Consider the following 24,907-nt stretch of genomic DNA (forward strand, 5'->3'; position numbering starts at 1 on the left):
GGTATGGATGGAAGTAACACCACAGTTAGGCATGGATGGGCGTAACACCACAGTTAGGCATGGATGGGCGTAACACCACAGTTAGGTATGGATGGGTATAACACCACAGTTAGGTATGGATGGAAGTAACTCCACAGTTAGGCATGGATGGGTGTAACACCACAGTTAGGTATGGATGGGCGTAACACCACAGTTAGGTATGGATGGGCGTAACACCACAGTTAGGCATGGATGGGCGTAACACCACAGTTAGGTATGGATGTGTGTAACACCACAGTTAGGCATGGATGGGCGTAACACCACAGTTAGGCATGGATGGGCGTAACACCACAGTTAGGCATGGATGGGCGTAACACCACAGTTAGGTATGGATGGGTATAACACCACAGTTAGGTATGGATGGAAGTAACACCACAGTTAGGCATGGATGGGCGTAACACCACAGTTAGGTATGGATGGGTGTAACACCACAGTTAGGTATGGATGGGCGTAACACCACAGTTAGGTATGGATGGAAGTAACACCACAGTTAGGCATGGATGGGCGTAACACCACAGTTAGGTATGGATGGGCGTAACACCACAGTTAGGTATGGATGGGTATAACACCACAGTTAGGTATGGATGGGCGTAACACCACAGTTAGGCATGGATGGGCGTAACACCACAGTTAGGTATGGATGGGTATAACACCACAGTTAGGTATGGATGGAAGTAACACCACAGTTAGGTATGGATGTGTGTAACACCACAGTTAGGTATGGATGTGTGTAACACCACAGTTAGGTATGGATGGGCGTAACACCACAGTTAGGTATGGATGGGCGTAACACCACAGTTAGGTATGGATGGGTATAACACCACAGTTAGGTATGGATGGGTATAACACCACAGTTAGGTATGGATGGGTATAACACCACAGTTAGGTATGGATGTGTATAACACCACAGTTAGGTATGGATGGGTATAACACCACAGTTAGGTATGGATGGGCGTAACACCACAGTTAGGCATGGATGGGCGTAACACCACAGTTAGGTATGGATGGGTATAACACCACAGTTAGGTATGGATGGGCGTAACACCACAGTGAGGTATGGGTGGGTGTAACACCACAGTTAGGTATGGATGGGTGTAACACCACAGTTAGGTATGGAGGTGTGTAACACCACAGTTAGGTATGGATGGGCGTAACACCACAGTTAGGTATGGATGGGCGTAACACCACAGTTAGGTATGGATGGGTATAACACCACAGTTAGGTATGGATGGGCGTAACACCACAGTTAGGTATGGATGGGCGTAACACCACAGTTAGGTATGGATGGGTGTAACACCACAGTTAGGCATGGATGTGTGTAACACCACAGTTAGGTATGGATGGAAGTAACACCACTGTTAGGCATGGATGTGTGTAACACCACAGTTAGGTATGGATGGAAGTAACACCACTGTTAGGTATGGATGGGTATAACACCACAGTTAGGTATGGATGGGCGTAACACCACAGTTAGGTATGGATGGAAGTAACACCACAGTTGGGTATGGATGGGTATAACACCACAGTTAGGTATGGATGGGTGTTACACCACAGTTAGGTATGGATGGGCGTAACACCACAGTTAGGTATGGATGTGTGTAACACCACAGTTAGGTATGGATGGGTGTAACACCACAGTTAGGTATGGATGGGTGTAACACCACAGTTAGGTATGGATGGGCGTAACACCACAGTTAGGTATGGATGGGCGTAACACCACAGTTAGGTATGGATGGTGTATCACCACAGTTAGGTATGGATGTGTGTAACACCACAGTTAGGTATGGATGTGTGTAACACCACAGTTAGGTATGGATGGGAGTAACACCACAGTTAGGTATGGATGGGCGTAACACCACAGTTAGGTATGGATGGGTATAACACCACAGTTAGGTATGGATGGGTATAACACCACAGTTAGGTATGGATGGGTATAACACCACAGTTAGGTATGGATGTGTATAACACCACAGTTAGGTATGGATGGGTATAACACCACAGTTAGGTATGGATGGGCGTAACACCACAGTTAGGCATGGATGGGCGTAACACCACAGTTAGGTATGGATGGGTATAACACCACAGTTAGGTATGGATGGGCGTAACACCACAGTGAGGTATGGGTGGGTGTAACACCACAGTTAGGTATGGATGGGTGTAACACCACAGTTAGGTATGGAGGTGTGTAACACCACAGTTAGGTATGGATGGGCGTAACACCACAGTTAGGTATGGATGGGCGTAACACCACAGTTAGGTATGGATGGGTATAACACCACAGTTAGGTATGGATGGGCGTAACACCACAGTTAGGTATGGATGGGCGTAACACCACAGTTAGGTATGGATGGGTGTAACACCACAGTTAGGCATGGATGTGTGTAACACCACAGTTAGGTATGGATGGAAGTAACACCACTGTTAGGTATGGATGGGTATAACACCACAGTTAGGTATGGATGGGTATAACACCACAGTTAGGTATGGATGGGTATAACACCACAGTTAGGTATGGATGGGCGTAACACCACAGTTAGGTATGGATGTGTGTAACACCACAGTTAGGTATGGATGGGCGTAACACCACAGTTAGGTATGGATGGGTATAACACCACAGTTAGGTATGGATGGGCGTAACACCACAGTTAGGCATGGATGTGTGTAACACCACAGTTAGGTATGGATGGAAGTAACACCACTGTTAGGTATGGATGGGTATAACACCACAGTTAGGTATGGATGGGTATAACACCACAGTTAGGTATGGATGGGCGTAACACCACAGTTAGGTATGGATGGAAGTAACACCACAGTTGGGTATGGATGGGTATAACACCACAGTTAGGTATGGATGGGCGTAACACCACAGTTAGGCATGGATGTGTGTAACACCACAGTTAGGTATGGATGGAAGTAACACCACTGTTAGGTATGGATGGGTATAACACCACAGTTAGGTATGGATGGGTATAACACCACAGTTAGGTATGGATGGGCGTAACACCACAGTTAGGTATGGATGGAAGTAACACCACAGTTGGGTATGGATGGGTATAACACCACAGTTAGGTATGGATGGGTGTTACACCACAGTTAGGTATGGATGGGCGTAACACCACAGTTAGGTATGGATGTGTGTAACACCACAGTTAGGTATGGATGGGTGTAACACCACAGTTAGGTATGGATGGGTGTAACACCACAGTTAGGTATGGATGTGTGTAACACCACAGTTAGGTATGAATGGGTGTAACACCACAGTTGGGTATGGATGTGTGTAACACCACAGTTAGGTATGGATGTGTGTAACACCACAGTTAGGTATGGATGGGCGTAACACCACAGTTGGGTATGGATGTGTGTAACACCACAGTTAGGTATGGATGGGTGTAACACCACAGTTTGGTATGGATGGGCGTAACACCACAGTTGGGTATGGATGGGTGTAACACCACAGTTAGGTATGGATGTGTGTAACACCACAGTTAGGTATGGATGGGTGTAACACCACAGTTAGGTATGGATGGGTATAACACCACAGTTAGGTATGGATGTGTGTAACACCACAGTTAGGTATGGATGTGTGTAACACCACAGTTAGGTATGGATGGGCGTAACACCACAGTTGGGTATGGATGGGCGTAACACCACAGTTAGGTATGGATGTGTGTAACACCACAGTTAGGTATGGATGGGTGTAACACCACAGTTAGGTATGGATGGGTGTAACACCACAGTTAGGTATGGATGGGTGTAACACCACAGTTAGGTATGGATGGGTGTAACACCACAGTTAGGTATGGATGTGTGTAACACCACAGTTAGGTATGGATGGGTGTAACACCACAGTTAGGTATGGATGGGTATAACACCACAGTTAGGTATGGATGGGTGTAACACCACAGTTAGGTATGGATGGGTATAACACCACAGTTAGGTGTGGATGGGTATAACACCACAGTTAGGTGTGGATGGGTGTAACACCACAGTTAGGTATGGATGGGCGTAACACCACAGTTAGGTATGGATGGGCGTAACACCACAGTTAGGTATGGATGGGCGTAACACCACAGTTGGGTATGGATGGGCGTAACACCACAGTTAGGCATGGATGGGCGTAACACCACAGTTGGGTATGGATGGGCGTAACACCACAGTTAGGCATGGATGGGCGTAACACCACAGTTAGGCATGGATGGGCGTAACACCACAGTTGGGTATGGATGGGTGTAACACCACAGTCAGGTATGGATGGAAGTAACACCACAGTTAGGTATGGATGGAAGTAACACCACAGTTAGGTATGGATGGAAGTAACACCACAGTTAGGTATGGATGGGCGTAACACCACAGTTGGGTATGGATGGGTGTAACACCACAGTTAGGTATGGATGGAAGTAACACCACAGTTAGGAGTGGATGGGTGTAACACCACAGTTAGGAGTGGATGGGTGTAACACCACAGTTAGGCATGGATGGAGGAGTGGATGGGTGTAACACCACAGTTAGGCATGGATGGGCGTAACACCACAGTTAGGTATGGATGGAAGTAACACCAGTTAGGTATGGATGGTGTAACACCACAGTTAGGTATGGATGGGCGTAACACCACAGTTAGATATGGATGGTGTATCACCACAGTTAGGTATGGATGGTGCATCACCACAGTTAGGTATGGATGGTGCATCACCACAGTTAGGTATGGATGGACGTAACACCACAGTTAGGTATGGATGGGCGTAACACCACAGTTAGGTATGGATGTGTGTAACACCACAGTTAGGTATGGATGGGCGTAACACCACAGTTAGGCATGGATGGGCGTAACACCACAGTTAGGCATGGAAGGGCGTAACACCAAAGTTAGGCATGGATGGGCGTAACACCACAGTTAGGTATGGATGGTGTATCACCACAGTTAGGTATGGATGGTGCATCACCACAGTTAGGTATGGATGGGTGTAACACCACAGTTAGGTATGGATGGTGTATCACCACAGTTAGGTATGGATGGTGCATCACCACAGTTAGGTATGGATGGGCGTAACACCACAGTTAGGCATGGATGGGCGTAACACCACAGTTAGGTATGGATGGGTGTAACACCACAGTTAGGTATGGATGGTGCATCACCACAGTTAGGTATGGATGGGTGTAACACCACAGTTAGGCATGGATGGGCGTAACACCACAGTTAGATATGGATGGTGTATCACCACAGTTAGGTATGGATGGTGCATCACCACAGTTAGGTATGGATGGACGTAACACCACAGTTAGGTATGGATGGGCGTAACACCACAGTTAGGCATGGATGGGTGTAACACCACAGTTAAGTATGGATGGGCGTAACACCACAGTTAGGCGTGGATGGGCGTAACACCAAAGTTAGGCATGGATGGGCGTAACACCACAGTTAGGTATGGATGGTGTATCACCACAGTTAGGTATGGATGGTGCATCACCACAGTTAGGTATGGATGGGTGTAACACCACAGTTAGGTATGGATGGTGTATCACCACAGTTAGGTATGGATGGTGTATCACCACAGTTAGGTATGGATGGTGCATCACCACAGTTAGGTATGGATGGGTGTAACACCACAATTAGGCGTGGATGGGTGTAACACCACAGTTCGGAGTGGATGTGTATAACACCACAGTTAGGCATGGATGGGTGTAACACCACAGTTAGGTATGGATGGGTGTAACACCACAGTTAGGTATGGATGGAAGTAACACCACAGATAGGTATGGATGGGTGTAACACCACAGTTAGGTGTGGATGGGTGTAACACCACAGTTAGGTATGGATGGGTGTAACACCACAGTTAGGTATGGATGGGTGTAACACCACAGTTAGGTATGGATGGTGCATCACCACAGTTAGGTATGGATGGGTGTAACACCAGTTAGGTATGGATGGGCGTATCACCACAGTTAGGTATGGATGGTGCATCACCACAGTTAGGTATGGATGGGCATAACACCACAGTTAGGTATGGATGGGTGTAACACCACAGTTAGGTATCGATGGGCGTAACACCACAGTTAGGCGTGGATGGGTGTAACACCACAGTGAGGTATGGATGGAAGTAACACCACAGTTAGGTATGGATGGGTGTAACACCACAGTTATGTATGGATGGGCGTAACACCACACTTAGGTATGGATGGGCGTAACACCACAGTTAGGTATGGATGGGTGTAACACCACAGTTAGGTATGGATGGGCGTAACACCACAGTTAGGTATGGATGGTGTATCACCACAGTTAGGTATGGATGGGCGTAACACCACAGTTAGGTATGGATGGGTGTAACACCACAGTTAGGTATGGATGGAAGTAACACCACAGTTAGGTATGGATGGAAGTAACACCACAGTTAGGTATGGATGGAAGTAACACCACAGTTAGGTATGGATGGAAGTAACACCACAGTTAGGTATGGATGGAAGTAACACCACAGTTAGGTATGGATGGAAGTAACACCACAGTTAGGTATGGATGGAAGTAACACCACAGTTAGGTATGGATGGAAGTAACACCACAGTTAGGTATGGATGGGCGTAACACCACAGTTAGGTATGGATGGTGTATCACCACAGTTAGGTATGGATGGTGTATCACCACAGTTAGGTATGGATGAGCGTATCACCACAGTTAGGTATGAATGGTGCATCACCACAGTTAGGTATGGATTGGCGTAACACCACAGTTAGGTATGGATGGGCGTAACACCACAGTTAGGTATGGATGGGCGTAACACCACAGTTAGGTATGGATGGGCGTAACACCACAGTTAGGTATGGATGGGTGTAACACCACAGTTAGGTATGGATGGACGTAACACCACAGTTAGGTATGGATGGTGTATCACCACAGTTAGGTATGGATGGGCGTAACACCACAGTTAGGTATGGATGGGTGTAACACCACAGTTAGGTATGGATGGAAGTAACACCACAGTTAGGCATGGATGGGTGTAACACCACAGTTAGGTATGGATGGGCGTAACACCACAGTTAGGTATGGATGGAAGTAACACCACAGTTAGGTATGGATGGTGTATCACCACAGTTAGGTATGGATGGAAGTAACACCACAGTTAGGTATGGATGGTCGTAACACCACAGTTAGGTATGGATGGTGTATCACCACAGTTAGGTATGGATGGAAGTAACACCACAGTTAGGTATGGATGGAAGTAACACCACAGTTAGGTATGGATGGATGTATCACCACAGTTAGGTTTGGATGGGTGTAACACCACAGTTAGGTATGGATGGAAGTAACACCACAGTTAGGCATGGATGGGTGTAACACCACAGTTAGGTATGGATGGGCGTAACACCACAGTTAGGTATGGATGGAAGTAACACCACAGTTAGGTATGGATGGTGTATCACCACAGTTAGGTATGGATGGAAGTAACACCACAGTTAGGTATGGATGGTCGTAACACCACAGTTAGGTATGGATGGTGTATCACCACAGTTAGGTATGGATGGGCGTATCACCACAGTTAGGTATGGATGGAAGTAACACCACAGTTAGGTATGGATGGAAGTAACACCACAGTTAGGTATGGATGGGCGTAACACCACAGTTAGGTATGGATGGGCGTATCACCACAGTTAGGTATGGATGGTGCATCACCACAGTTAGGTATGGATGGGCGTATCACCACAGTTAGGTATGGATGGAAGTAACACCACAGTTAGGTATGGATGGAAGTAACACCACAGTTAGGTATGGATGGTGTATCACCACAGTTAGGTATGGATGGAAGTAACACCACAGTTAGGTATGGATGGGCGTAACACCACAGTTAGGTATGGATGGTGTATCACCACAGTTAGGTATGGATGGGCGTATCACCACAGTTAGGTATGGATGGAAGTAACACCACAGTTAGGTATGGATGGAAGTAACACCACAGTTAGGTATGGATGGATGTATCACCACAGTTAGGTATGGATGGGCGTAACACCACAGTTATGTATGGATGGGCGTAACACCACAGTTAGGTATGGATGGTGTATCACCACAGTTAGGTATGGATGGGCGTATCACCACAGTTAGGTATGGATGGAAGTAACACCACAGTTAGGTATGGATGGAAGTAACACCACAGTTAGGTATGGATGGATGTATCACCACAGTTAGGTATGGATGGAAGTAACACCACAGTTAGGTATGGATGGGCGTAACACCACAGTTAGGTATGGATGGGCGTATCACCACAGTTAGGTATGGATGGTGCATCACCACAGTTAGGTATGGATGGGCGTATCACCACAGTTAGGTATGGATGGTGCATCACCACAGTTAGGTATGGATGGGCGTAACACCACAATTAGGTATGGATGGGCGTAACACCACAGTTAGGTATCGATGGGCGTAACACCACAGTTAGGTATGGATGGGCGTAACACCACAGTTAGGCATGGATGGGTGTAACACCACAGTTAGGTATGGATGGAAGTAACATCACAGTTAGGTATGGATGGGCGTAACACCACAGTGAGGTATGGGTGGCTGTAACACCACAGTTAGGTATCGATGGGCGTAACATCAAAGTTAGGTATGGGTGGCTGTAACACCACAGTTAGGTATGGGTGGCTGTAACACCACAGTGAGGTATGGGTGGCTGTAACACCACAGTTAGGTATGGGTGGGTGTAACACCACAGTGAGGTATGGATGGGCGTAACACCACAGTTAGGTATGGGTGGCTGTAACACCACAGTTAGGTATGGATGGGTGTAACACCACAGTGAGGTATGGGTGGCTGTAACACCACAGTTAGGTACTGTATGAGTTAACTTACACAGGTTATTTCCAGCATTATTTCCCTCCTCTCTTTCTCACCTGTGTTAAACACATTTCAGGTTCTGTATCAGATAAACATACAGTACATAACATACATAACGTCACACTATGCTACAATACCGTGACATTAAAGGGGGAGTTCCCTCTGGCCCCTCCCCCTTTTTATCCAAGCAGGGTGACTCCAGAGAACGTGTTAATTTCCACTCTGGGGCCCCTCTGCTCCCCGGGACCCTTTCAGTGCTGCAGTTTAAATCCCCGCGCTGCAGCTTCCAATTGGCCCATGTGACACAGGAGACTTTGTTTATTCCTGAAGAGGAGAGTACAGGGGGCTTCCTATAGACTGCGGACACCGACAACAAACGAGTACATTTTAGGACTGCCCTCTTAAACATTATAACATTATATGCCCTCTATAGGCTTAGGTGGGATCAGTGGGTTAAGAGCTATGTGCATATATTTCTAACGTACCTGGACATTTCTCTTTTAATTGGTGGTTACTGGAAAAATTAAAGTGTTTTATTTCCAGAAAATTGAACAACGCACCCCATCACAAAAAGAGACAAACCACAAAAAAAACAAAACAGGAATTTGTTTACCGGAACCAGAGATGTTGTCACAAAAATCTAAATAAAATCTAAATATGTAAGTATTAAAAGGAGAGTTTCAATTTTAAAGAAAAAAAGGGGTGGTGGTGGTGGGGGGGGGGGGGGGGGGGGAATGACAAGCTTCACTGTCCTGGGGGACCTTGATCTACAGCCAGTATATTATGAAATTGGTAAAACTGGTGAAAATCTGGAACAATTGGCAGAATTCTATAAACTTTTGCAAAATCTAAGAGATCACAGCGACAAAATATGGCGAAGCCGATGTGAAGAGATTCGCACTGACAATGCTAAGCCAGCTGTGCACTTTGCTGGAGGATAAACATTCCTGGAGCAGTAGGAATACATTCTTCACCTCTTGCTGCATTAGGACAGAGTTTATATGCATTTAAAGCTGCAGTGCATCCTCATTTTGCATGGGCATTACTGCTACATTTTGCATGGGCATTACTGTTACATTTTGCATGGGCATTACTGTTACATTTTGCATGGGCATTACTGTTATATTTTGCATGGGTATTACTGTTACATTTTGCATGGGCATTACTGTTATATTTTGCATGGGCATTACTGTTACATTTTGCATGGGCATTACTGTTATATTGTGCATGGGTATTACTGTTATATTTTGCATGGGTATTACTGTTACATTTTGTATTACTGTTACTACCTGACCCTAGAGATGAGCTAATTTCTGGATTTGGATCTGCCTCGAATCAGCCGGATCCTTTGGTCCACGGATTTCCACGGATCAGCCTGAAAAAGGGCAGATCAGATGCTTAAAAATCCGTCCGGATTGTATCCAATGGCGGTTTGGGATTCAACCACGCGGATTGGAACAGGAACAATCCGTTCGCGGATTTTACACCGCAGAACGGATTTTTAACGGAAAGCCTGGGGAATTCTGGGAAACGGATTTCGGCAGTTCCACCCATCTCTACCCGTTCTCTGCCAGAGGGGTCTGCAAAGCATTGTTTTATCTTAAAGAAGTAGTCCACACTTTTCAACGCCGTTTTTGTCTTTAAAATCCGATGCCCTGTTTATGAAATATAAACGTTTAAAATATTAAGTGTCCGGAAGTGGTTAACATGAAGCTCTCTCCTGAGCCCAGCGCAGTCTAAATATTAGAGAAATGCATGATCGGGATATTTAACAGTTAAAAGAAAACATTTTCTTTACAAGAGCAGGACATCTTTTCGATAAAATGAACAGACTAAGTTTAAGATATGTAAAAAAAAACAACTATTAAATATACTGTAGCAAACACTTTCTTAGAAGAGAGAAAAAAAACTAACTATTATATTACTTATTTATAGGAAATGTAAATATTAGAATTTTTCAGTGACTGGAAACTACAGTTTAGACATATCCCGTGGTAGGATTTCCCTGTGATGGAGAAAAAATGGCCGCCAGAAACTTCCTTCGTGTCCAAACAGTCATACGTGATGTCAGTAGAACACAGATAAGTTCCAAATACCAGCGCATTTCAGCTGCATCGCCTACTGCTGATTGAGGGAAGCTGTTGGCAGCCATTTTGAATTTGGATGAGGGCTGGCATTTCATCTCAACACTTCAACACACGGAATGAAGTCGTTAGACATTTCCAGCGGATGTTTCCCAATGTAATTAACCATCAATCACAATGACGTGGAAGCACAATTATACTGACATACATTTTGGGGGAGAATCGCTGCTTTATTGCAGCACCCGATGATATCATCCTGTGGGTCCGTGGGGCAGTCACGGTAATGGTGACCCGCCTTATAAATAATTACTCAGGGACCACAGATGAAGCGTTACTCTATTTATACAATATTTGTATGATGTATTCTGGGAAGCCTCTTAAGAACTTATTCAAAATACTGTGATACTGCCCTCTTCATGCTACAGCCGGGGGTAGCCAACTCCACTTCTCAATGGCCACCAACAGGTCAGGTTCTCAGGATATCCCTGCTTCAGCACAGGTGGCTCAATCGAACCACTGATTGAGCCATCTGTGCTGAAGCGAGGACTGATTGAGCCACCTGTGCTGAAGCAGGGATATCCTTAAAACCTGACCTGTTGGTGGCCCTTGACGACTGGAGTTGCCCACCCCTGTGACAGAGAGAGAAGATTCTAGCCCAATTCCTTTAAACCATCAGTCCTGTGACACTTTTGACATTTTTTTAATAGGTTTGAAGCAGGGGGTGGGGGTGGGAGGGGGAGTTCCAGACCAGAGCTGCGTTCATTTCAGCTTCGGGGACCCCCTGCTTCCCGAGATAACATAACGGCGGCTTAAATGTCCCACATCTTGCTGGCCAATAGGACGCCATGACATCATCCCCTGTGGCTTCCTATTGGCCCACGTGACGCAGGAGATTGAAACTGTGCAGGAGATTCTGGCACCTCCTTCCGAGGTATGTATGTCAGGAAGCAGGGTGTCCCCGGAACTGAAATTAATGCGGTTCGGTTACGGGGACCCTCCTGCTCCAAACCTTAATAAAGAACCCCACATGTTGTGCTGCTTTAAATGGAGCTGAACAATTCTCTGACATAGGGAAGACGTTCAACAGGAGCCTTAGCCTTTAAATAACATCATATGGATAGTACTTGGAAATGAAGCCTCCGTCGCCTCCTCTTTCAGCCTTACTTTTGTGCTCTGCAGAAGGTCCTACTCCGTGTTGTGGCAGTGCAATGCCGCACATATTCCTAATCTTGTAGCACATGGTTTGCTGTCACTGCCAGTGGGACCTGCCACGTCTGTGGCCACAGACCGCCTGGCACTGACGGATCCCGTGCCCGCTCACGGCCGGACCAGAAGTGAAAGGGAGGCCGCAGGCTGGAACATTTTTGGCTGAGGGGCAAGCATGGCCGACCAGCCCAGGTATTACATGCACCCCATGCAACTTCACCAACGTAACAGATAATGTGCACAAATATATACATGCACCATATATGCACCATACATATATGCATCATGCACACACACCATGTACACCAGATACAGTACATGCACACAAAGACAACAGATATATATGCACCATCCACAAACACCACATACATTCAACACACACACACACACACACACACACACACACACACACACACACACACACACACACACACACACACACACACACACACACACACGCAACATACATACACATACATACACCAAGCAAACACATAGACCAGATACAGTACATGCACACAAAGACCACAGATATATGCACCATCCACAAACACCACATACATGCAATATACACACACACGCAACATACATAAACCAAGCAAACACATACACCAGATACAGTACACGCTCGCACCAGATATATACACCATGCACACACACATGCACCATGCACTCACATGCCAGATACATGAACCATGCACACACATGCCAGAAACATGCACAATGCCCCATGCACACACGCCAGATAAATACAGTATACACATACACGCCAGATATATGCACCATGCATACACACCCACTAGATATATGCACCATGCATACACACCCACTAGATATATGCACCATGCATACACACCCATTAGATATATGCACCATGCATACACACCCACTAGATATATGCACCATGCATACACACCCACTAGATATATGCACCATGCATGCACACCCACTAGATATATGCACCATGCATGCACACCCACTAGATATATGCACCATGCTCACACACACCAAATACCTGCTCAATGCACCATGTGCACACGCCAGATACATGCACCTTGCGGCCAAATACTAGATACATCTACTACACACATACACATCAGACGTACCATACACATACACATGTACCATACATATACACACATATAAGATACATGCAATACTCACACACATGCATGCACAATACATATGCATGGACTACACAGACAAACACATTAAATCCATGCAATACACACCCCAAATACTATACCAATAGAAAAATAGACCATTTGACGCCACGTCGCCCAAAGCCGGCTGAATCAAGTTACAGAGGCCTCGCGCGGTCCTCCAGCATTTAATTTAAATGCCTTGGGGAAGAGTGCAGGGTGTCTGTAACCGCCGCGCCCCCCCCCCCCAAAAAAAATATTGTGCCCCCCAGTCTACGCAGCCCTGTACTAATACTTACACACACATACTAGTACACACACACACACACACACACACACACACACACACACACACACACACACACACACACACACACACACACACACACACACACACACACACACACACACACACACACACACACACACACGTACTCGGAATTACACATACTAGTACTTACACATACTAGTACTTATACACATGTACTAACTAGTACTTATACACAAGTACTAGTACTTACACACACACACACACACACACTAGTACTTACACATGTACTTGCCCACATAAACACTTACTGACCTGGGGCTGAAGAAGAGCAGAGGAGGACAGAGGCCATGCAAGGGGGAGCTCACAGGCGCCTCCACATGTCAGGAATATGATGCTGCAGTAGCAGACCAGCCGGCCATGTGAATGCATATCTGCCCCTCCTCCCCTCCCACAGCTACTAGCCCAGCATTGGGAAATGTGAGCGCCCCAAGACGGAACTGGCATGTACTCCAAAATAATGTGTCTGTGCGCCCAAAAAGGAAAAGTGCTGCACAATCATAAACTCTGAAAAGTCTGCTTATATCGTTAGCACAGAAATAATTAATATTTAACTAATACTAGTTATTAATAAAAAAAATACACATAATTCTGTTTAATTTAAATTGTATCAATCAAGTATTCAACGTTTCAAGATTTATTTCAACAATAAATATAGTGTCATATGTATAAAGCCTTGTACATAGGCCCTAAAAGCTACTTGACACATTATTAAAAGTTCTGCACTTTCTAAAAGTTACTCAGAACATTCTAAAAGTTACACTGAAAATTCTAAATATACTTCTGAACATTCTAAAAGTTGTTCTGTGCTTTCTTAAAGCCTCATGGCATATTAACTGAGGTTGGCACACCTAGAGCATTGTGTAATATATCAGACACGACAGGCAAATATGTACCTTATATGGACAATAATTTTGCAATAAATGCAGACGAGGACATTTCGAAGGTTTACGCAGAAGTGGATTCTCACTTAACAATCCAGATGAGCTACTTGTGCTTTGGCTGTAAATAACATAAATGGGATGCCACTTTAGACAGAAGTGCATTTGATTTGTACTGTACAACATACTCTTTCTTGGGCTATATAGAAAGTCTTATCCTAGGAATGCTGCATAACACATTAATCATTATATAGTGTGAGCTTCTGGCTTGCTCTGTTTAAGGAGCCCACGCTCTGCAAATTCTATCATTACTTCTGTGCGTTCCATACACACACTTTTAAAAGTCATTTATTACAAAAGTTGCCCTGCCCATTCTAAACATTATTCTGTCCAATTTTAAACTTATTTTCTGTATTGTAAAAGTTGTTCTGCATGCTCACAAAGCTGTTACACATCTAATTAATATATAGTACACACACACACACACACACACACACACACACACACACACACACACACACACACACACACACACACACACACACACACACACACACACACACACACACACACACACACACACACACACACACACACATATCAACATTGCTACCGCCCTCAGGAAAGTCATGATATAGGGACCAAAACGCTGGATTTCTTTCGCTCCAATATACTATTTTTCCACTTACGTGTGATGTGCTTTATTCTGAGCCACGAATTTGGGTAATAAATACCCTGTGTGTATACATACATACCATACATATGTACCCCCCATGCACATGGTTCCCCGGCTTGCCAGTAATGAAGAAATTTGCAACAATTCGCTAATATTTCTGACAATGTTGATGTGTCTTTCCTTGGATGTGTTAACCCCGACCGAAAAGAACATTGTATTCTTTTCACAGTATTACACACGTATTTGTTCCATTTATTATGAAAATATTATGAAAATGTAATAAAAACCATTATTCCCCTTCACTGCGTTGCTGGCCCCTGTACCGGAAAGGTGTTAGAAAAACGAATCTGTTCTACTCAGTAAAGTCTCAGGTGTCTGTAAGATGTAAGGAATGCACTCATTTCCCCTATACACTTCCCAAGATTCCTAAATCATTTTTCATGGAAAAAATATATTTAATATATATTGCCATTTGAACAGGACATTGCTATCATTTGGAAACAATTTGCATAATACACACTCTTATATAACGATCACATATACTAAAACCCCCTTCAGAGTCAGAGGGGCATTACTGTACTTCCTATGTCCTTACCAGACTGTGCTTCTCCATTAGTGGAAGAATGGGAGAGTGAGACCTGCAGATCCATCCATATTTACCAGGCATATAGCAAATAAGCCTGTGTTTCAGACTGACCTTCTCCTGGGTACTGCCATCGTTTCACATGCCCGTTATCCTAGCTTGGGCGTGGGAATGCCACCTTCTTCCAAAGCCCACATTTAATAATGTAGTAATAATTGGAAACAGTGTCTCTTCTTCATGTTCTCTCTTCCCAGGCTATTTACCCTTGGAATAATCTTCAGACAGGCAGTGACCTCCCTCCAAGCAGTTATGGATGTTGCAATTATACAGGACAATGCCTAATGCGCGTGAGATGTATTCTTTAAGTTAATATGCCAACTGAGAACCTTGCTACAGTACCAATGGGGCCTGCAACATAATGCAGATGGTTCAATGATCCATTTGGTAAGATCCCATGGCATTGCAGGATTCACTGGTACCAAAGGGTTAACTAACGAGATGTAAATAAGCCTATCATGTATTTTCTGCAGAAACATAATTAACCCCTTTAAGCCCCATGCATGACCAAACGTGAATCATTACAATGATGTGTTTTAAATTAATAGGGGATTGATGTCCTAATAAATTATTATTATTATTATTATTATTATTATCATTATTATTATGTATATATGTACGTCTTTATTTATGTAGTGCCATTAAAGTACATAGCACTTCACAGCATGGATACACGTGACATAATCATATAAATAACAAATAATACAAATTACACATAATGGGAAGAAGTGCTTCAGACATAAATGTAACATTTAGGAAAAAGAGTCAATGTTTCGAAGAGCTTACAATCTAATTGGTAGGTAGGAAGAACGTACAGAGGCAGTAGGAGGGCGTTCTGGTAAGTGCGTCTGCAGGGGGCCAATATTTATGTATGAGATGTAAAGTATCAGCCACGGAGCTACTCATATGCTTCCTTAAGCAGGTGTGTTTTAAGGTGGGTCTTTAAGGTGGATAGAGAGGGTGCTAGTCAGGTATTGAGGGGAAGGGCATTCCAGGAGGTGTGGGGCAGTCAGTGGGAAAGGTTTAAGGTGGGAGAGGGCTTTAGACACAAAAGGGGTAGAGAGAAGACATCCTTGAGAAGAACGCAAGAGTCGGGATGGTGCATAACGAGAAATTAGGGCTGAGATGTAAGGAGGGGCAGAAGAGTGTAAAGCTTTAAAAGTGAGGAGGAGAATTGAGTTAGTTGCGGGATTTGATAGGAAGCCAGGAGAGGGATTTCAGCAGGGGAGACGCCGAGACAGATTTAGGGAAGAGTAGAGTGATTCTGGCAGCAGCGTTTATTTGTGAAGAGCCAACATATTCCGCAGTGCGGTACAATGGGGTACAGAGTAACGTATATTACAAAAACATAAAACAGTTATATACCAAACAGGCACAGACAGATACAAAGAGGCAATGAGCGTCCTGATTCTGAGAGCTTACACTCTAGAGAGAATGAGGGATAATGTTGAAACAAGATGGGGAGGTGGCTGCTCAGTGTGGGACTGAGCGTACGTATCTCAGGTTGGAATCTGGCCCAGTCTGACTGTTAATGTCATTAAAGTTTTAAGGGGGGTGGGAGTGTTACATAGGGTGGAGATTGGCCCGGCTACACAGATGATCCCAGTGAGGTTGTAGGAGGAGGGGAGTAGGATGTTAGTGGTATGGCGGGTATTATTCCTTGAAAATGTGAGTTTTCTGGGAGCCTTTAAACATCTGAAAACTGTGGGAGAGATAATAAATAATATCAGACAAAACGATGTATTATTAAGTCATTTTTGACAGCATGAGAAGTGTCTATTTGTATCGGCATAGGCAATGGGGGGCTGTGAGTAGGAGAAAGAGAGCGATTGTCCATCTCGTGACGGAACCCTGCTGTTCACATTCAGGCTTAGCTCTTTCATGTCATATGACCAATTATAAGGACAGGACAGAGTAAGCCAGATTTCTTCCAAGTTTCATACATTTTACACATGTATGGTGCTTTACACAGGCTGATGCCAGCATAGTTACATAGTTATATAGTTACGTAGTAGATGAGGTTGAAAAAAGACATGCGTCCATCCAGTTCAACCTACACGACAGATACTTTACCCTATAATTATATTTACAGTATATTGATCCAGAGGAAGGTAAACAAATAAGCCCAGTGAAATATCATCTAATGATCTCTCATAAGGAGAAAAATAAATGTCTTACTGACTCCAAAGATTGGCAATCAGATTTCTCCTTGGATCAACATCCTTCCCATGTTTACTTATTTGTTATATCCCTGTATACCATTCCTTTCTAAAAAGATGTCCCCCCCCTTTTCTTGAACAAATCTATTGTATCTGCCATCACAGTCTCCATGGGTGGAGCAAGGCAATCTCTTCTGGCGCTGAGGCAAGGATGTAGAGGTATTTGCTTGAAACTTCTTCTGTTAGACTAGAACCTCAGGAAAAAAGGAGAAAAAGAAAAAACATGCAGGAAGCCTGCAATAGTGTATTACCCAAGGGATAACAATAGAGTAATTATAAGGAGCAATTTATTATAAAATATAATATTAAAAGTGACCATGGATATGCAAGGTTAAAAAAACATGATTAAAATGCATTGAATTTAATAAATGAATTAAATAAATCAGTGCATAAGCACTGGATGGTGGTAAGGATAAGTGCCTAAGCACTACCAAAACTTTGAACTTGAAGCTTAGTCCAAGATATCTTCGTTTGCTCCACCTGGTTAAAATTGAAAACCTACTCACCAGATGTGAATAGGTAATAAGCACTAGTTTTAATGGTCTTTGCCGCCGGGATCTCCTCTAGCCTGGTGGTGTATTTGTCTGCTGCTGCCGGGGATCAGATTATGTGCTCCAACATGAATCTCTTCCTGGAAACACTCGATCCGCTCGCGCAATGACATCACCAGTGTTAGTCCACTGCTACGGTGTCCCAACGTTGCCAAAAAACCTTCCAACGCGTTTCGAAAGCTCTATTAGTGTCTTTCTTCGTCAGGAAAGACACTAATAGAGCTTTCGAAACGCGTTGGAAGGTTTTTTGGCAACGTTGGGACACCGTAGCAGTGGACTAACACTGGTGATGTCATTGCACGAGCGGATCGAGTGTTTCCAGGAAGAGATTCATGTTGGAGCACATAATCTGATCCCCGGCAGCAGCAGACAAATACACCACCAGGCTAGAGGCGATCCCGGCGGCAAAGACCATTAAAACTAGTGCTTATTACCTATTCACATCTGGTGAGTAGGTTTTCAATTTTAACCAGGCGGAGCAAACGAAGATATCTTGGACTAAGCTTCAAGTTCAAAGTTTTGGTAGTGCTTAGGCACTTATCCTTACCACCATCCAGTGCTTATGCACTGATTTATTTAATTCATTTATTAAATTCAATGCATTTTAATCATGTTTTTTTAACCTTGCATATCCATGGTCACTTTTAATATTATATTTTATAATAAATTGCTCCTTATAATTACTCTATTGTTATCCCTTAGGTAATACACTATTGCAGGCTTCCTGCATGTTTTTTCTTTTTCTCCTTTTTTCCTGAGGTTCTAGTCTAACAGAAGAAGTTTCAAGCAAATACCTCTACATCCTTGCCTCAGCGCCAGAAGAGATTGCCTTGCTCCACGAATCCAATTCTGGGTGAAAGATACCAGAACAATCTCCTCAGGCAGCTCCAGGACTAACACTTGGACAATTGTATCAAAGGTCATCTTTATTTTTGTTGTTTGCATAAGCGCTGATTGTACACCTATTTTTTCACCTACAGTCTCCATGGGTAATGAATCCCCCATTCTAACTACCCTTACTGTAAAGAACCCTTTAGACTTGGCTCAATGCATAAAGAATGGAAAAAAGTTACTTACTCACTTTCAATATTCCTCTTATAATATTTATGTCAAGTAACTTCCCCTTCGCTGCAATGCGCTGCAGATCCCACTACCAAAAGGGCGTTAAAAAACACATCTGTTGCACTCTGTAAAGTCTCAGGGGGCTGTTAGATCTCTGGAATGCAATCATTTCCTCTGTAAACTCCTCAAGATTCCTAAATCCTTTTTCCGGGACAAAATATATAAAGAAATGCAATACTAACATGACATTGCCGTCATTTGGAAACTATCTGCTTGATACTCTCCTCGCCAGATATATACAATATTAATTTGAAGCCAATAGGAATTTCTTTCATTGTCATACCTTTGATGGCTCCAATGTGTGAATGAGGAAGTGGTGTAAAAAGTAAGGATTTTGATTTATTGAACATAGCTATTATACCTGGAGGATATGGGTCTATATTAAAGAGAGGGACTGGCCCCATCTTGGAGGGGAACCACAATACTCATTGAGCAGTTCAGATGCTTTATGTGGTTCTTCTCGAAATGGGGAGCGCTGGATCATAGCAGATGGAAAAAAGAGAAAAGTACATAGTGCAATATTGCAATGTGCTAGAGAGATAGATAATTAGACCTCAAGATGCTACAACTAATATGGCCCCAAATATAAACGGGCAGTGGTATATACCCAAGACGCAATCAGGAGCACCTGGAGCCGTGTTGAAGCCGAAGCGAAACACATAGGGCCAGTGATTGTTACTGCAGCACAGAGAGAGAGGCCTCCAGCCGCCGGACGTCTTGCAGCGAGATTCAGCCTGCGCGATCTGAGGAACGAGGCCGGTGACAGCCGGTATCAGGACTGGACGCAGAGGCAGTGATTCCAATCTTAGAGACGCGGCGTCAATCAGGGCGGCCGCACTTCACCTCTTATGCCGATTTTAACCTGTTGTATACGTGAGTGATCACGTTATTATATTCTTGGTTTTGCTACATAAAACTTACCCTATACTCCTTTTTGTGCTACCTATATCCCGGGAGGGACGGGGAGAACTTGTGACAGTTATTGGAAGGGATCTCACACCAGACAACACATCTGATTGTGTCTTGGATACATACTACTGCCGTTTATATTTGTGGCCATGTGAGTTGTAGACGGTTCTACTGGGTTCTGAGCAGCGTATTTTTTCTTGTTTTTTTATTCACCTATTAGCACAATATTGTCTTTCACCATAAGTTTTGATTATTCACTATTTTGTTGGGTTTCACCAAAAGTGACGGGTGTTTTTCAATTTTTTTTTGCAGATGCTTCATGTGCAAGTATTTAAACTAACTAAGGGGTGCAGGGCAGTGAAATGAGTCCGGATAAGTTCAAGCCCCCTCCCCCTCTTCCAGAGGTAGCGATTGGGTGGGATATTACAGCAGGAAACCTATCCAGGGGAACAGAAGACGGCTTAAATAGGAAAACGATCAGCACCGGCAGAAATGGGGTGTACAGGGAGAACAGGAAAGATTAAGGAAAGCAGTAACAAAGACTCTCGGCAATATGCACAAACGCTCGTAGTTTGGGAAAATAAAATCCCAGAACTGATTGCAATAACGACGACTTTGATGTTGTGGCTATTACTGATCGCATAGCACAATGTCAGGAATCCGCTCCGCGGGTTACTGGTTACCTTACCTTGCAGACCGGTGCAGTTCTGGAACAGCTCTCCTGATGTTTGCTGCAGCCTGGATTCACTCACCAAAGCTATACACACTCCCTCTGGTATCTACTGCAGCTGTGCAGCCTATTATGCAACCTAGACTTGCATTCATTCATTGGAGCAATACCTTCACACCCCCGCTGGGGATTGGCCTGCTGGCCTTTAAGTATTGCCTTCCCATAATGCTCCTTGCCGAGCATAGTCCTTACCGGATGTCACCTACTGTTCTGCCACAAGCTCTTGCTTGTTCTCTTGTGCTGAAGCGGAGGTTTCCCTTGCGTCCTTCAGCTTCCTGTTCTCCTGTGCTGAAGCAGAGGTTTCGTCCCTGCGTCCGTCAGCTTCCTGTTCTCCTGTGCTGAAGCAGAGGTTTCGTCCCTGCGTCCTTCAGCCTCCTGGATTCCTGCACTGAAGCGGAGGTTTCGCCCCTGCGTCCTTCAGTCTCCTGGATTCCTACACTGAAGCGGAGGTCTCCCTGTGTATCTACAGCTTCCTGGTTCCTGGGGTCTACTCTTTCCCTAATCTAGAGAGGCCGTGTCCTGGTTCCTGCGCTGCTACAGAGGATTCCCTAACCCGCTCAGGACTCTTGCGCTGTAGCGCTGGTTTAACCGAGCAGCTAGGCGGTGTGTAAATCTGGTCTGTCTTCCACCTCCTGAGACCAGTACCATGGGCCATGGTCGCCGCACACGCAGAGAACCCCCCTGCGCTCATAAGCCGAAGCGGGGTTCTCCTGACTCCCTGTTGCCGAACTCTTGCTTGGACAATGTTTATTCTGACGTCTCCTATCCTGACCCTGGCTTGTACAACGACGATGCTGTCTTCTCCAATCCAGACCCTGCTACGTACGACTATGAACTGCGCAATCCGGATCAGCCTGCGAGGTTTAAGGTCGGTGCTTTTACAACCCTACCTCAGCCACGCGGTCCGACCCGAGTTTGTGGCGAGCACAACTGTGACAGTATGCTCGGCCCCACAAACTCGGACCGTCCTGTGGTGAGGGTTGGTAAGTTTCTGTCTGAACTCCTGTCCCGGCCCGCAGACCAGTCCCAGTACCTATGCGAAATACTACCTCAAATGGGAGATCCGTCTATGTTTGAAGGTTTAACCCCTTTGCAAAAAAAATGCCTTAAAGATCTCTTTTTGAAGGCTTATCGCCTCCAGTACTTAAAACAGCTTCTGGCCGCTAGTATTCTCTTCCCTGATTCCCCTTTGTCCTGGGATAATGTGAATCCTGTGAAACTGGCCACCGCCTGTAATACACTCCATGCCCTGGCCTTGTCATTGGACATTTACGTAGTACCAGAGGATCCTCTCCTCATGTTTGCTCACGTACAAGAAATACTCAGTATACTTTCCATAGCATTGGACATTTGCATAAGAGAACAGGATTCCCTCCTCACCAGCTGCGCTGACGCTTGGCGGTCCCGCTCTGCTGCCAGTCCTGTTGCTAAACCTGGGAGCATACCTTCCTCTCCAGGAGATGACAAAACTGTCCCACTAGCATTGCTCTCCAACGTAGTTACTACCACGGTCCCTAGCCCTGATTGTTTGCCCGGGTGTCCTGATTCCAATGATATGTCTACTGTAACCCCAACCAAACAGGTCTGTGCGCTTTCCCCGTCTGAGAAAGAATCCCTAAGTTCTGTTCCCAGGGTCATTTCTGTATTAACCCCTGTGGGGCAGTTCTCTGAGTTTCCTTTTGTAATTCCCTGTTCTCTGCCAGCTAAGGTCACGCCCCTAGCACCAGAAGAGAGATCCCTAGTCTTCCCCAATTCAGAGAGAAGTCTAGCTATGTTTTACTCTCAGGTATGGTCTGAATTAACCCCTGTAAATTCTTGCTGCCTCCAAGTTAATGCCTTTGTTTTAGCCTCAGAGAATGAGTCCACAAGTCAGACAGCAGAGGTTGCATTGAAGGAGTCCCCTAACCTTAAGGATTCCTTAGAAATTCTTTGCTATAAATCCCCTGCTTCAGCTCAAGTTTCCGCAGTTTCACCTCCGGAGACTTCAGCTAAAGTTCTGGTTCCTGTAAAATGTATTCAGGAGTCAGGGTTTCCCCTAAGCTTAGCCACAGAGTTCCTCCTCCCGGGTATTTCACTGAACCAGTCTGTCGCCCAGAGAGCGGTGATCCCTGCTTCAGTGCATAGTTCCCACATTGTGGAATCTGCAGTCATTTTTGGTTTCCCAGACATTCCTTACCAAATACCTACTTCAGAGACCAGTACAGTTAGGTTTAAACCCCGTGTACTGTCTGGGTGCTCCTCTTCACTAAGCTTAGGATTAAACGCATACAGTAGTCTGTATGTCTCTCCTGGGGTTCATGTTGTGTTCCCAGGAGAGTTTGCTGACACACGGCTTTCTCTCAAAAGTGACGCTTTTCCATTTATACTAGTAAGAAGCCTGCACACTGGTTCCCCTCTCCCTGAATTGTGTCTTACTGGCCCTGAGACTCTGAGAGGTAATGATTTTCCTTCAGATTCTGAATCTCTTCCTACAATGGTTAGCCTGACTGGGGGCCCCCCTGATTTCTCTGTCCAGGCTAATCCTTCAGGGTTCAGCATATCTGTAGTCACTCTCTTAGTACTGTCTGAGGTCACCATGCATATATTACAAGTGTTAGGGTTTAAATCTGAGCTATTTAGCTGTCCTGCCTTTGCTGAGACCCAGTCCCTCAGTGCTGTGTCTAAAAATGCCCCAGCAAACATGGGCTTACTCTGGGAGGAGATTATAGCTCCTGTCTTAAAGGGTATTTTTTCTCACATGTCCAGCAAATCTAGAACCTCTGTAATTGTTTCTAAGTCACTTATCAATACATCTGATTTTTTCTCTAATCAAACCCAGACACCCTTACTATCTGTTAGGAGTCCTGGGATCAGAGATTTTGCACTAGAAAACACACCTATTCCTGTTTGTGTCAGGTTAGGCACCCCTGTGGTTAGGGCCATTGCAGTTTCAGAGAAAACTCCTTGTACTCCTAAGGTGCCTGTCATTAAGAGTTTTCATAGTTCATACTTGCTGCTTGTTGATTCTCAGGTCTCTGTCACTGAGGTACAGATTTCAGCTTCTGATGTTAGTTTCCCTCCCACCACTACCCTGGCTCTGCCTTTTTCTCAAGTCCCTGATAGGAAAATTCCAAGGTCTATTCCTGATTCACTGACAATACTATCTTCCAATGAAGATTTCCCAGTATTGGAGAGCTCTACTGTTGTTTGCTTATCTGCTCCTGCTAAACCATGGTTTGGGGCCTCGGATTTTTCAGTTGCCCCTGTTATTTCCTCTCAGTTGGAAATACTCTGTACGTATCCCAAGATTTCGGTTCCTATGCCTGGTTTACTGCTTGCCTTGTCACCTTCCATACCAATACCGGGAGAAGCTTCCAATCAGCCTATACCCTTACTAACCATTACCTGGGAGCCTTCTAGAGGAAAAATTCCTCGCAAATTCCAACATACAGTGGTCAGCCAAGATTTTTTGTGTTACAAAGTCCCTCCTGGTATATTCGATCAACTAGCAGGGCCGCTGATCCTAGATTCAGATTCCTCTATTAAGGACTGGGCTTTCAGTGGGGGTCCTTCTTCCGTTTCT

At 44.8% G+C, this 24,907-nt stretch overlaps 1 protein-coding gene and 1 long non-coding RNA gene across 5 annotated transcripts in view; one reads left to right on the top strand and one right to left on the bottom strand.

Moving 5' to 3' along the window:
* Window positions 1-9,455, top strand: part of LOC142488807 (uncharacterized) — a 31,390-nt gene extending 21,935 nt beyond the window's left edge. The window contains exon 2 of the long non-coding RNA XR_012799674.1: window positions 9,401-9,455. This is a non-coding gene — a long non-coding RNA (uncharacterized LOC142488807). The remainder of the gene's footprint in view (window positions 1-9,400) is intronic.
* GJC2 (gap junction protein gamma 2) overlaps window positions 1-24,907 on the bottom strand; it is a 139,277-nt gene that overhangs the window by 44,853 nt on the left and 69,517 nt on the right. Inside the window, exon 1 of one of the 4 annotated variants that reach the window (XM_075588075.1) lies at window positions 15,770-16,021. The exons of the other annotated variants lie outside the window; for them this stretch is intronic. The gene's annotated coding sequence lies outside the window, so the exon portion shown is untranslated. Of the gene's footprint in view, window positions 1-15,769; window positions 16,022-24,907 lie in introns of those variants that run through there. 4 annotated transcript variants of the gene reach the window in all.

Source organism: Ascaphus truei, chromosome 2 (assembly GCF_040206685.1).
Source record: "Ascaphus truei isolate aAscTru1 chromosome 2, aAscTru1.hap1, whole genome shotgun sequence".
NCBI classification, from domain to species: domain Eukaryota; kingdom Metazoa; phylum Chordata; class Amphibia; order Anura; family Ascaphidae; genus Ascaphus; species Ascaphus truei.